The sequence below is a fragment of the Silurus meridionalis genome, chromosome 14 (genome assembly GCF_014805685.1).
Source record: "Silurus meridionalis isolate SWU-2019-XX chromosome 14, ASM1480568v1, whole genome shotgun sequence".
Taxonomy (NCBI): Eukaryota; Metazoa; Chordata; class Actinopteri; order Siluriformes; family Siluridae; genus Silurus; species Silurus meridionalis.
This window is the reverse complement of record NC_060897.1, coordinates 19810709-19824585: the sequence shown is the minus strand read 5'-3', so window position 1 is coordinate 19824585 and position 13877 is coordinate 19810709. Positions and strand designations below refer to the sequence as shown.

The following is a 13877-nucleotide window of genomic DNA, read 5'->3' as shown; positions in this document are numbered from 1 at the left end:
ACACACACAGATGAACAGACAGATCAAACACAAGCGATAAGTAGAGGGACTAGGAGACAGACTGGTAGATAAATTAACAGATGAACATTAAGACAGACATATAAAGAGATGACCATAGATAGATAGATAGATAGATAGATAGATAGATAGATAGATAGATAGATAGATAGATAGATAGATAGATAGATAGATAGATAGATAGATAGATAGATAGATAGATAGATAGATAGATAGATAGATAATGTTCGCATTTAAACACACACAGTTGAAAGAGAGAGAGAGAGAGAGAAAGAGAGAGAAATGCTGTTCTTTACTGATGCACCTCGTGATTCTTGTGTACAAACACACCATTGTCTGGCTGTGTGTTTGTGTGTGTCAGGATGACGCTTAGGGAGAGCGTGTGTGTTTATGCACTGTGACTCAGCAGCTTTAATTTTATTACATTTCTGTCTCTTCTGTATGAATGAACAGAGATATATATATATATATACACACACATATACACTAGACATGTAAGCTGATATAAAATTTTATTTAAATTTGTTATATATTTAAGAAGAATAGTTAAGAGGATGGTTTAAACACACATTTTCTCTTTTACACACACACACACACACACACACACACACACACACACACAGAAGTGAAGAAGAAGAAGAGTTTAATTGCATTCCTGATGCTGTCATCTCACTCCGGAAGGTTCAGTGGCCTTCAGGCACGAGTGTGTTAAAGCTGCTTTTCTCGGGACAAGCCTCAGCTTCCAATGACAGCTGCTTTCCTTAGGCTGCCTGCTTCTCTTTCCTAACCCCCCCACTCACTCACTCACTCACTCTGTTCTCTGACCACTTTATATCATAGTTGTAATTCTCTTTGCTGGAAGACAGAGAGCATTAAAGGTGAGAATGAGCAATGCTTCTCCGGTTCAGATTTTCTTTTTTCTTTTTTAATCAAGTCTGAACACAGAGTAACAGGTGATCACACCTTCAAACCTTTTTCTGGATGGAGTGATATACTACAGTGAATCCCGAAAGTATGTTACAGCCTTATTCCAAAATAGAAATAATTCTCCAAACAATACCTATAATGACAATGTGTAAGGAGTTTGTTTGAAATCTTTGCAAAATTGCATATATGCATATATATATATATGTGTGTGTGTGTGTGTGTGTGTGTGTGTGTGTGTGTATCAGAGCACTTATACAACAGCACTTTAACAAAATTTGCCTTTATTCACTTACTTATTTTGTATTTGAATAATGTCAGGACTTATTCATTTACATTTGCACCTAATATTGAAGTCCTCCTTTTGTAAAAGTTCAACATTACTTTACTGTTTGTTTTTGTTTTCATTTAAATACATTATAACTATTTATTATAGCTATAACTATAGATATACACACTTCAGTTTTCCGGGTTTTTTTTTATTTCTGTAACTCTTTTAACAATGAAAATTGTCCGAAAGCTGAATATGTAACTTAAAAAAAAAAATAGGTCTAGTCAGTCGAAGCATTTATTAAACGATACATTAATTGTCTGTAATTTTAATAAAAAATCGCTCTGAATCGGTAGCAGGAAATCAGAATGGAATTATACCCACTCATAGTGGTGGATACAAACTATACATCTTAATACAAACATTTGGATTAAATATCGAAAATATAGTTCTTCAGTCTGAACTTATTTTAGAATTTTAACTCATCTCCTTAAAATCTGCCTGTCATGGCATAGTTACCTCGTTACGATACCGTGTTAAACAGACTCGCACGCCAGCTACCGCAACAGGTGTTATCAATAATCTCTGAGTTATCAGTATCGATTGGATCACCGTCTGGCCCCATAGATCTCAACTGGGTTACTGAATGTCTACAGCATTCCGCTATACACAGGATAACGAAGCCCCCCTCAAAAGAAAGACGATAGAGAGGCAAAACTAGCACCGTGTTATAACGATCATTAGAACGTAAATGGCTTCATGGGAGAAGAGTTATAGAAATGATCTAGTGGTGCTTGATCAACATATTTTTCTCCCCTTATAGAATACAAAGTCCAAGATTTCTTCTCAAAACTGTATATGTGCATATGTGGTTCTCCTCCAATCTTTTACCACAGAATTGGAGGCACACACTTCGGATGCCTTTGGATGCGCTAGGATAAAATTTCCTTCGTTTAAACTGAGACCCAAAACTGTTCCACCATGATTGTGCCCCTGTGCGCAAAGCCAGGTCCATGAAGATCTGCTTTACTGCTATAGAGCTCCAACCCTATTGAACACCTTTGAGATGAATGTGAATGCTGACTGCACCCCAGTCCTCCTCACCTCACCTACATCAATATCTGACTTTATTAACACCCTTGTGGAGGAATGGGCACAAAATCCCCCCCAAACATTTGTCTATATAGTGTATGGTTCTTCAATTTTTAATTTTTTTGTTAACAATTTATTAGTTAGTCTTTCGTTTCCGGAGTTTTTTTAAAGCTTGTTACTAGAGAAATATAAGATCTGATTTCATATAAAAAAAGATATAAATGTAAAAGCTATATAAAAATAATTTTTTATTTTTCTGTCTTTGTTCCAGTCTTTTCCCAATAAACGATCACAACTTCCTCGAGCCCTCGAGCTCTGTTTGTAATAATCAGCAGAACCCCCCGAGAGGTTAAAGTTCGAGCTGTTTAGCGCGTTTGGAGAGCTCCGGCCTCTTTGTAGTGTCTTTTCAGTCGTCACTTTCCGTCCGATTCGTCACGCTTTTTTTCTTGCACAAAATGCCCCCGAGCTTGCGGTTTGATGCTCGAATCAGTGTGCGATCCGTGGCACAAGAAGACTTCAAGCTGCGAGTGTGTTTTGTGCGATGGCGTGGCCGAGTTCACTGCTGATTTTCTCTGTTACAGCTCCGATTTTTGTCAAGGATGCAATAAATGCAATCAACTTAATAATATAATATAATAAAAATATAAAATTTTGTTTATTTATTTTTCCAATGAAGGGCCAACAGCAAGTCTGCCAAACATTATATTACAATTAAAATTGCAATTGTTCCTCCAATTTATGATTTCATAATAAAAAAAAATCATAAAACATGAATCCGCTTAGCTAATGTAGGTTTATTTTTAAAATTCTACTTCAGTACTTATATTCTTAGTAATTTATAGCTATATAGTGGGCTTTAATTTGGGCATCTCAGAGATATAGGGATTAAATTATGATGCTTGAATGTATATTCATAATCTGTTTAATTCTATAAAGCTGCTTTAGGACAATTGTTAAAACTGCAATACATATGAATAACATTGAATAGAATTTAATCCCAAACACGCTCAAAATTTTTTTTTATTGTTGAATTTTGCCAATAAGGATGTAGAATGGGATGTTCACGAAGCACAAAAGCATCTGTTTATATAGTTTGCACATAGTGTCAGTTTAAGGAATCTTTTTCAATTTTTTAACCCTAGAGTATTATTTTGACATGTACATGACACTGATTGTCTGGATGAATGTCTGACTGCCTGATTGACAAAGTGAATGAATCACATCATCTGTATGATTGAAGTCTGGATGAATAAGACTGCAGTAAAATCTGATGAAATAATTGAAAGTTTGAATGAATACATGACTGACTAAACGAATGACCGATTGAATGATTGACTGATTGTATAAAAGTCTGATGAAATGACTGATGGTCTGAATGAATGAATGAATGACTGAATGAATTAATGAAAAAATAGGAAGAAAACAATTGAAAGATACAACAGTGGAAGCAAAATAAAAAAAAATAGAAATAATGTAAGGTTGGGAAGATAGATAGAAAGAGGCAACATAAAAAAAAAACAATAGAAAGAAAAACGGGAAGCACATTGAAATGTTGCTGTCAGCTGTGATAGAGGGATCGGTTATGGGTGAATCGAGAAAATGTAAAAATAAGTGTAAAAAATGAGTTTTTTAAATAAGGTTAACTGTTAATGTCAAGTTGCAAAATTAATATTTCAGTCATGTGTGAAACCTAAGTTGTAGATGTTCTGCATGAAACAAACTGTGTGTGTGTGTGTGTGTGTGTGTTACTTTCAGGAGATTCTAGGGCTATAAAAAAGTATATATGTTTAGCTCTAGATTTATAGTGGGTTTCAATTTGTTGGGTTTATTAGCTGCCTAGAGCTGTGTGTGTGTGTGTGTGTGTGTGTGTGTGTGTGTGTCAGAGTGATGAATAATGTTTTTATTTTTAAAACTTTTATGAAGCAACTACACATAGACACATACATAAAAAGACACATATACACACACATGTGCGTGTACACACATACACACAATGCACAAATTGAAATTTTCCTGATGAAATTTGAAACCTGTATATATGTGTGTGTGTGTGTGTGTGTGTGTGTGTGTGTTAAAGAGGGGAAGTTGATGGAATGCCCCTTTGGCACTTGAGGACCCATTAAAGAGGCGTCTAAAGTCCTGCCTGCCTTTATTTACACAATTGAACAGAGGAAGCCGATACGGACATGTTAATTAGTTCTATAATGAAATACACCTCGAGGAAGAGAGAAAGATAAACACTGTATTGGGGGGGGGGGAGGAAAAGAGGGAAGAAAGCAGTAAAATAAACAAAATGTATGAATTAGGGAAAGGATCTAAGAAATGATAAAAGAATGAAATGATCAAAAAAAAAGGTGAAAGGAAAAATTGAATGCATGAAAAGTACATGGTGCAAAGGAACCACGAAAGTTGGCGAAGAAGAGAAAGTGACCTAAAGGAAGACAGAAATTTTTTGAATTAGAAGACGACACTGTGAGAAGAAAATGGAGGGGAAATAATAATAATTTTAGTTTATTTTCGAGTAACAAAAAAAGGGAAAAGTGATGAAAATCAAATGTTTGAAGAAAATGGAAAGGATGAAGATTAAAATAAATAGAAGATTAAAAATATCCAAGTATAAATGAATGAAATCTAAATGGATCAAGGAACAAGTGACCTAGAGAGCGAAGGAACGGTGTAAAGAAAATGTAAGGAAGAGCAGTATGAATGTAAATGGGTTGAAAGGATGAAAGAAAGAAAAAGGCAACATTGAAAACAATAGAAAGAAGAAAAAAAAAAGAGTCAAAGGGGAAGTGATATAAACTCCACCTATTATTAAGCTGATGTTCTGCTGAATCATTCCTTAGAGAGGAGAAGAGCAGAGTAATTCTGGGATCAGTGGAAAATAGGATGTGGTCAGTTTGTGTGTGTGTGTGTGTGTGTGTGTGTGTGTGTGTGTGTGTGTGTGTGTGTGTGTGTGTTGTAATCAGTGTGGGCGGTTTTGCAGTAATGAGGTGCAATGCAGAGCGGCTGATGAGTCTAATGCAGGAAACTCTAACGCTGAACAGTTCAGTGTGTTCCAGAAAACCACATTCTGCATATCACAGATCTGAAATCTGAAGGATAACAAAGAAAAAGAGGGAGGAAAACAGAAAGATGGATGGATGGATGGATGGATGCATGGATGGATGGATGGATGCATGGATGGATGGATGGACTAGAAGAACAAATTTGTGCGCCCGCACCAATCTAGAGAAGAGAGAGGGGAAAAAAGGAATGATTTATTAAAAAAAAAAAAAAAGAAACAGAAAATTTTTTAACTACTTTATGGATTTTGGATGGATGGATAATGGGATGCATGAATGGCTTATGGGTGGATAAATGGCTTATGGATGGATGGATGTTGGGTGGAGAACTATATCGATTTTGGATGGATGATGAATGGATGAATGGCTTATGGATGGATGGGTGGATAACTATATTTATGGATTTTGAATGGATGGATGAATGAATGAATAAAGTAATGGATAAATGGCTTATGGGTGGATGGATGGATGAATGGCTTATGGGTGGATGGATGTTGGGTGGATAACTATATTGATGGATGGATGGATGGATGGATGGTTTATGGGTGGATGAATGGTTTATGGGTGGATGGATGTTGGGTGGATAACTATATTTATGGATGGATGGATGGATGGATGGATGAATGGTTTATGGGTGAATGAATGGCTTATGGGTGGATGGATGATGGGTGGATAACTATATGGATGGATGGATGGATGGATGGTTTATGGGTGGATGAATGGTTTATGGGTGGATGGATGTTGGGTGGATAACTATATTTATGGATGGATGGATGGATGGATGGATGGATGGATGAATGAATGGTTTATGGGTGAATGAATGGCTTATGGGTGGATGGATGTTGGGTGGATAACTAAATTTATGGATTTTAGATAGATGAATATATAGAGCGTTTTGAAGGATGGATGGATGAATAGATGGATGAATGGATGGGTGAATGGACGGCATACGTGACCTGCCATGTGGTGAATCTGCTGATACAAATATCTCTGCTAGTTATGTTATGTGTAGATCCTGTTGTACATATGCAATGCAAAGAAAGTGGGTTTAGTTACATGAATTATAAGTGTGTGTGTGTGTGTGTGTGTGTGTGTGTGTGTGTGTGTCTGTGTCTGTGTGTGTGTGTTTTGGTAGAGTGAGACAGATGGAAATGAGGGCAGCCATAATTCAGCAGGCGTGCAGGGGGCCCTCAGAGAGGGAAGAGCTGTGTGTGTGTGTGTGTGTGTGTGTGTGTGTGTGTGTGTGTGTGTGTGTGTGTGTGTGTGTGTGTGTGTGTGTGTGTGTGTGTGTGTGTGTGTAAGGAATGCCTTAATGTTCGCAAACAAAACAAAATTTTCCCAGGCCATGTTTCAGTTTGTTATTGTTTTTTTCAATTGCCTAATAGAAACACACTTTTATAATTTAAAGCTTCACAGCCAGAGGAAATGCCTTACGTTTCTTTATACACACACACACACACACACACACACACACACACACACACACTTACACACACACTCACCCACTCACTCACTCACTCATTTACTCACACACACTGACAGCCAGAGGAAATGCCTTACGTTTCTTTACACACACACACACACACACACACACACACACACACACACACACACTCACTCACTCACTCACTCACTCACTCACTCACACACACTTTGACAGCCAGCGGAAAGGCCTTAAGTTTCTTTACACTCACACACACACACTTGGATGTGCATTCTTTGTGTGTGAGTGAGTGTAAAGAAACATAAGGCCTTTCCTATGGCTTTCAAAGTGTGTAACTGTGTGTGTGTTTACTAGGCCTTTCACTCACTCTTACACACACACACACACACACACACACACACACACACACACACACACACACACACGGCTCTACCCTCTTCGGGCCCCCTGCACCCCTGCTAAATGTGTATGTGTAGGATGTGTAAGGAACTTAAGTCCTGTTCTCTGCCTGTCAAGCATTTAAGTGTGTGTGCGCGTGTGTGTGCATGCGCCGTTAAGTCCGTATAAACACATGAAGCTAACTGAAACGCAGTAGACCTGTTTATTTGGTTGAGTGTTTGTGTACATGCTGGTCGCATGGAAACGACATGAACTCAAGAAACTGTTATTTAGATATCTTTCTCACACACACACACACACACAAACACACAAACAATCCCTTTAGCATTGATTGCCTTTGTATTCCTTCTGACATATGACTTAATCCGCTGATTGATGGCCGCCTCGTACAAGCAATTATACAGTCATGCTGTTTACACGCCATGTAAACACACACAAACACACATATACACACACACACAGTTTCAGAAGACTAATCTGAAAACAACTCAAAAATGTGTACAGCACGTGTGTATTTGGTTTGATAATCTTTGAATTCCACAATCTGTGCATACTTCATACTCGCCTACTGACTGGGAAATAAGTACATAGGGCAGGTGAAAACAGTGTACATACTTAGTGTACATTCAGGTGTAAAATACAAGCAGGCTTTAAAAATGCATTGCATCCCAGAGGATTCAGGTAAAAGAGTCATTAGGAAAACTTGCCTACCTAAGTTAGTGCTTGAGTGCATACTGCATTCTTTAGGTATTAAATACGTACTTGGATATAAAACAAGTTAAGTTTTTTTTATTTTATTTTTTTAGAATCAATCTTTATTGATTTATTACAAAGTGGTTTGTATTGCATTGTGTCTACTGCAGGTTTTAGGTAAAAAACAAATCAGTATATTCTACAGGTTTTGGTTATGAAATCAGTATATATATACTGCAGGTTTTAGTTATAAAATCAGTATATTCTACAGGTTTTAGTTTTAAAATCAGTATATTCTACAGGTTTTAGGTATAAAATCAGTATATTCTTCAGGTTTTAGGTATAAAATCAGTATATTCTCCAGGTTTTGGTTATAAAATCAGTATATTCTACAGGTTTAAGTTAAAGAAGATCAATATATACTGCAGGTTTTAGGGATAAAATCAGTATATTCTACAAGTTTTAGGTATAAAATCAGTATATTCTCCAGGTTTTGGGTATAAAATCAGTATATTTTCCAGGTTTTGGTTATAAAATCAGTATATGCTGCAGGTTTTAGGAATAAAATCAGTATATTCTACAGGTTTTAGGTATAAAATCAGTATATTCTCCAGGTTTTGGTTATAAAACCAGTATATTCTACAGGTTTTAGTTAAAGAAAATCAATATATACTGCAGGTTTTAATAATAAAATGAGTATATTCTACAGGTTTTAGTTTTAAAATCAGTATATTCTACAGGTTTTAGGTATAAAATCAGTATATTCTTCAGGTTTTAGGTATAAAATCAGTATATTCTCCAGGTTTTGGTTATAAAATCAGTATATTCTACAGGTTTAAGTTAAAGAAAATCAATATATACTGCAGGTTTTAGGTATAAAATCAGTATATTCTACAAGTTTTAGGTATAAAATCAGTATATTCTCCAGGTTTTGGTTATAAAATCAGTATATGCTGCAGGTTTTAGGTATAAAATCAGTATATTCTACAGGTTTTAGGTATAAAATCAGTATATTCTCCAGGTTTTGGTTATAAAACCAGTATATTCTACAGGTTTTAGTTAAAGAAAATCAATATATACTGCAGGTTTTAGGTATAAAATCAGTATATTCTACAGGTTTTAGGTATAACATCAGTATATACTGCAGGTTTTAGGTATAAAATCAGTATATACTGCAGGTTTTGGGTATAAAATCAGTATATACTGCAGGTTTTTAGTATAAAATCAGTATATACTGCAGGTTTAAGGTATAAAATCAGTATATTCTACAGGTTTTAGTTATACAATCAGTATATACTGCAGGTCTTAGATATGAAATCTATGTATTTTACAGGTTTTAGTTATAAAATCAGTATATTCTACAGGTTTTAGTTATAAAATCAGTATAAACTGCAGGTTTTGGGTATAAAATCAGTATATTCTACAGGTTTTAAGTATAAAATCAGTATATACTGCAGGTTTAAGGTAAAAAATCAGTATATTCTACAGGTTTTAGTTATAAAATCAGTATATACTGCAGGTTTTAGATATGAAATCTATGTATTTTACAGGTTTTAGTTATAAAATCAGTATATACTGCAGATTTTAGGTATAAAATCAGTATCTACTGCAGGTTTTAGGTATAAAATCAGTATATTCTACAGGTTTCAGTAATAAAATCAGTATATTCTCCAGGTTTTGGTTATAAAACCAGTATATTCTACAGGTTTTAGTTAAAGAAAATCAATATATACTGCAGGTTTTAGGTATAAAATCAGTATATTCTACAGGTTTTAGTTATAAAATCAGTATATTCTACAGGTTTTAGGTATAAAATCAGTATATTCTACAGGTTTTAGTTATAAAATCAGTATATTCTACAGGTTTAAGGTATATAATTTGTGTATTTTACAGGTTTTAGGTATAAAATCAGTATATTCTACAGGTTTTAGTAATAAAATCAGTATATATACTGCAGGTTTTAGGTATCAAATCTATGTATTTTACAGGTTTTACTTATAAAATCAGTAAATATTACAGGTTTTAGGTAGGACGTCAGTATTAACTACGGGTTTGGGGTATAAAACAAATTCTTGCTTTAGAGTTTAGGTATAAAATGTGTACATCCTACAAGTTTAGGTCTACAATATGTGCATGCTACAGGTATTAGACATGAAAGAATAAGAACCGGTATTTAAAATGAGTGTTTGGATATAAAATAAGTGCATGTTGTGTGCTTCAAGTATAAAGTTAGCTCTGTCTACAGGGTTTGGGTACTTAGTAGTTTAGTTTCACACTAAAAGCTTTAGGTTTAAAGGTTTTCGGACTTTGGGTTTGGGGGAAAAGAAGAGAAGGGGGAAAAAATACACACAAAAAAAACCCACATCTGTAGAACACCTGGGGTTTTGGAGCAGTGTTCGATTCTGCACTATGATTGGTCGGGTGCAGAGTTAGCATTTTTGGTTAATATGTTGTTTACAATCGCTCTGATCAGCTGTAAACAAACCGGAGCAATGTTCACTCTGGGTTAGTCTCCGGACAAATCTTAAAGCAAGCAAACAAACACACACACACACACACACACACACACACTTCCTGCCCATGCACACTGAATGGCCACATATGGAGAATTTTAAGCTGCAGAGAAGAGCAGTAAAACTGTTTACCATTACAGCGAATGTTTATAAAAAATAAATAAATTTGGAATCGCGGAGAAAGCGGTTTGAAATAGTAGAAATCTTTTTTATTTCCAACAAATGAAGAAACAGGCAAGAGTGAGATGGTGGAAAGGGGGCGGGGCTTCTAGAGGAGCAACATGGCTGTCAATCGTTTTTTTTAATTAAAAGCTACAATAGAGAGTGATGAAAAAAGGAGAAATGGAGCGTGAGGGAGGAGTGAAAGATTGCATAGAGGGGGGGTGTAAAGGAAAGGGAGTGAGAGACAACTAAAGTGGAGGAGTAACAGGAAGAAAAGGAGAGAGATTGAGCGAGAGAGGGAGTGACGGAGGAATGAAAACAGAAAGCGTAATGGAGTTATCTGATGGAGTAAATTAGGGTGCAGGACAGTGCTGTAAAGATGGAGGGAATAACGGAGGGATAGATACAGATGAAAGAGCACAAGGAGGGAAAGAAGGAGGAAAGTGGGCTATGAGAGGAAATGTGAAGTTTATATGAAGTGATTGAGGTGTTTTAAAAACAAGAGGGATGGAGTGGCCACACACTGACTCTTTCTCTCTCTCTCTCTCCCTCTTTCTCTCTCCCTTTTAGACTGTCTCTCTTCCTCTATCTCTCTCTCCCTCTCAGTCTTTGTCTCTCCCTCTCAGTCTTTCTCTCTTCCTCTCAGCCTCTCTCTCTCTCTCTCTCTCTCTCTCTCTCTCTCTCTCTCTCTCTCTCTCTCTCTCCCAGTCTCTCTCTTCCTCTCAGCCTCTCTCTCTCTCTCTTCCTCCCAGTCTCTCTCTCTTCCTCTCAGTCTCTCTCTCTCTTCCTCTCAGTCTCTCGCTCTCTTTCTCTCAGTCTCTCTCTCTTCTTAATTCGTCTTTCTTCCTCTCTCTCTTAATCTCGGTCTCTCTCTCTCTTCCTCTTAGTCTCTTTCAGTCTCTCTCTCTGTCTTTTGCTTAGTCTCTCTCTCCTTCTCTCAGTCTCTCTCTCTCTTCTCTTCCTTCCTTCCTCTTAATCTGTCTACCTAGATCTCTGTCTCTCTCACTCTCTTTTCTATACATTTATCTTACCTTCTCTCCTTCCTTCCTCTCTATTTTCTCGCTTTCACTTTTTCACTCTGTCTATAAATTTACATCTCTCTCTCTCTCTCTCTCTCTCTCTCTCTCTCTCTCTCTGTGTCATCTCATTTTCCTTTAACTTCATTTGCTTCATTCAACCTGACACTGAGTTTCTTGTTCTCGGAAACAAAGCTGTTTGGAAAACCAGCTCTCGTCGTCAGTACAAGGGAGGCATAACGAATCCGAAACCAGTGGCATCGAGTCTGCGATTCATGACGGCCACGCCATGGCGTTCCAGCGTGCGGCCAGAGAACTACAAAAACCGTGCAGCCGGTGGCGTCCTTCATATAGAAAGATCAGCATATGAGAACGAGCAGCAGCAGTGTGTATAACCCTGTCCAACGCTGCTGCTGAATACTAATAACCTGTTTAGACCAATCAGATTTGAGAATTCCACAGCGTTGGAGTAGGAAGTCTTCCAGCGTGAGGATGTTGTTCCGCAAGGCCTGGGTTTGAGCTGTGAGGATTTTACTAACCCCCTGTTGAATGGCCTTGAATGTGAAGTCTGCATTCCATTTCATTTCCTAGAATCATGGCAACACACACACACTCTTACACACACTCTCTCTCTTATTTTATAATTCTCCTGTGATTATGCAATCAGGTCTGCTGTGTTGGCTTCGACCGCAGGGAACTCCACACACACACACACACACACACACACACACACACGTGTGTGTGTGTGTGTGTATATATATATATATATATATATATATATATATATATATATATATATATATATATATATACACACACACACACACGCACACACTATGCTTCAGGCATGAGGCATATCCGAAAACGAGTGGAGCGAGGGAGAAGGAGAAAACACACTGATGAACTCCAGGCAGCCTTGCTAGCCCATTCTCTCTCTCTCTCTCTCTCTCTCTCTCTCTCTCTCTCTCTCTCTTGCATAATCTTGTGGGTCTCGCTGGTTCAGAGGAAGCGATCTGTCTCCTGTATGCCAGAAAAAAAAAAAAAAAAGGCAAGGAAAAGAAGAGAAAACAAGTTGGGAAGAGCTCAAACCTGCACACACACATAACACGCTTGAATCCGACGTGAAGGATTCTTTCTTTTTTTTCCACGCACCACAGGTATGAGCTGAGTTTGTGCGTACGGCCTGGACGAATTCGGATCGCATTCAGGACAGTGTTGAGAGTCGGGAGGAGTTGCGAGAAGTAGTGCCGAGTTCATTTCACAAACGCAGACACATAGACTTCAAAGACTTCAGCACTATCGTGGCAGGAGCTCAAGAGTTTTCCAGAACACAGAGTTGTGTCTCGGTTATTTGTATCGTCCACTGAGCAAACAGTTCATCTAAAAGGAAAAAAAAAAAAGATAATATACATTATATTTGATACAGAGTCCCCGAGTTACGATAGTTTGACTTTTTCGATATGACGATGATGTAAAATTGAACAAATACTCAAATTTTTGTGTTTTAACTTCTGTACAATATGATAGGATGCTGCCACAATGTACAGTATTGTTTTTTATCGGCTCCGCCTCTTTTTGGTGTTGCAAATCTCAATTTTTAGCTGTCGTCTGTTTTTTTTTTTTTATCGGCTCCGCCTTTTTTTGGTGTTGCAAATCCCAATTTTAACTGTCGTCTCTCTTTTTTATCGGCTCTGCCTTCCACTCTTCCTTATATTTGGTGTTGCAGATCTCAATTTTACTTGTCGTCTATTTGTTTTATCGGCTCCGCTTCTTTTTGGTGTTGCAAATCCCAATTTTAACTGTCGTCTCCTTTTTTTTTTTTTTATTGGCTCCACCTCTTTTGGTGTTGCAAATCCCAATTTTAACTGTCGTCTCTCTTTTTATCGGCTCCGCCTTTTTTTGGTGTTGCAAATCCCAATTTTTAACTGTCGACTCTTTTTTTTTGGCTCCGCCTCTTTTTGGTGTTGCAAATCCAAATTTTAACTGTCGTCTCTCTTTTTTATCGGCTCTGCCTTCCACTCTTCCACTATATTTGGTGTTGCAGATCTCAATTTTACTTGTCGTCTATTTGTTTTATCGGCTCCGCTTCTTTTTGGTGTTGCAAATCCCAATTTTAACTGTCGTCTCCTTTTTTTTTTTTTTATTGGCTCCGCCTCTTTTGTGTTGCAAATCTCAATTTTAACTGTCGTCTCTCTTTTTTATCGGCTCCACCCCTTTTTGGTATTGCAAATCCCAATTTTAACTGTCGTCTCTCTTTTTTTATTGGCTCCGCCTCTTTTT

At 37.1% G+C, this 13877-nt stretch overlaps 1 protein-coding gene across 1 annotated transcript in view; it reads left to right on the top strand.

Moving 5' to 3' along the window:
* The window catches only part of spata5 (spermatogenesis associated 5), a 77782-nt gene that overhangs the window by 61582 nt on the left and 2323 nt on the right, over positions 1 to 13877 (top strand).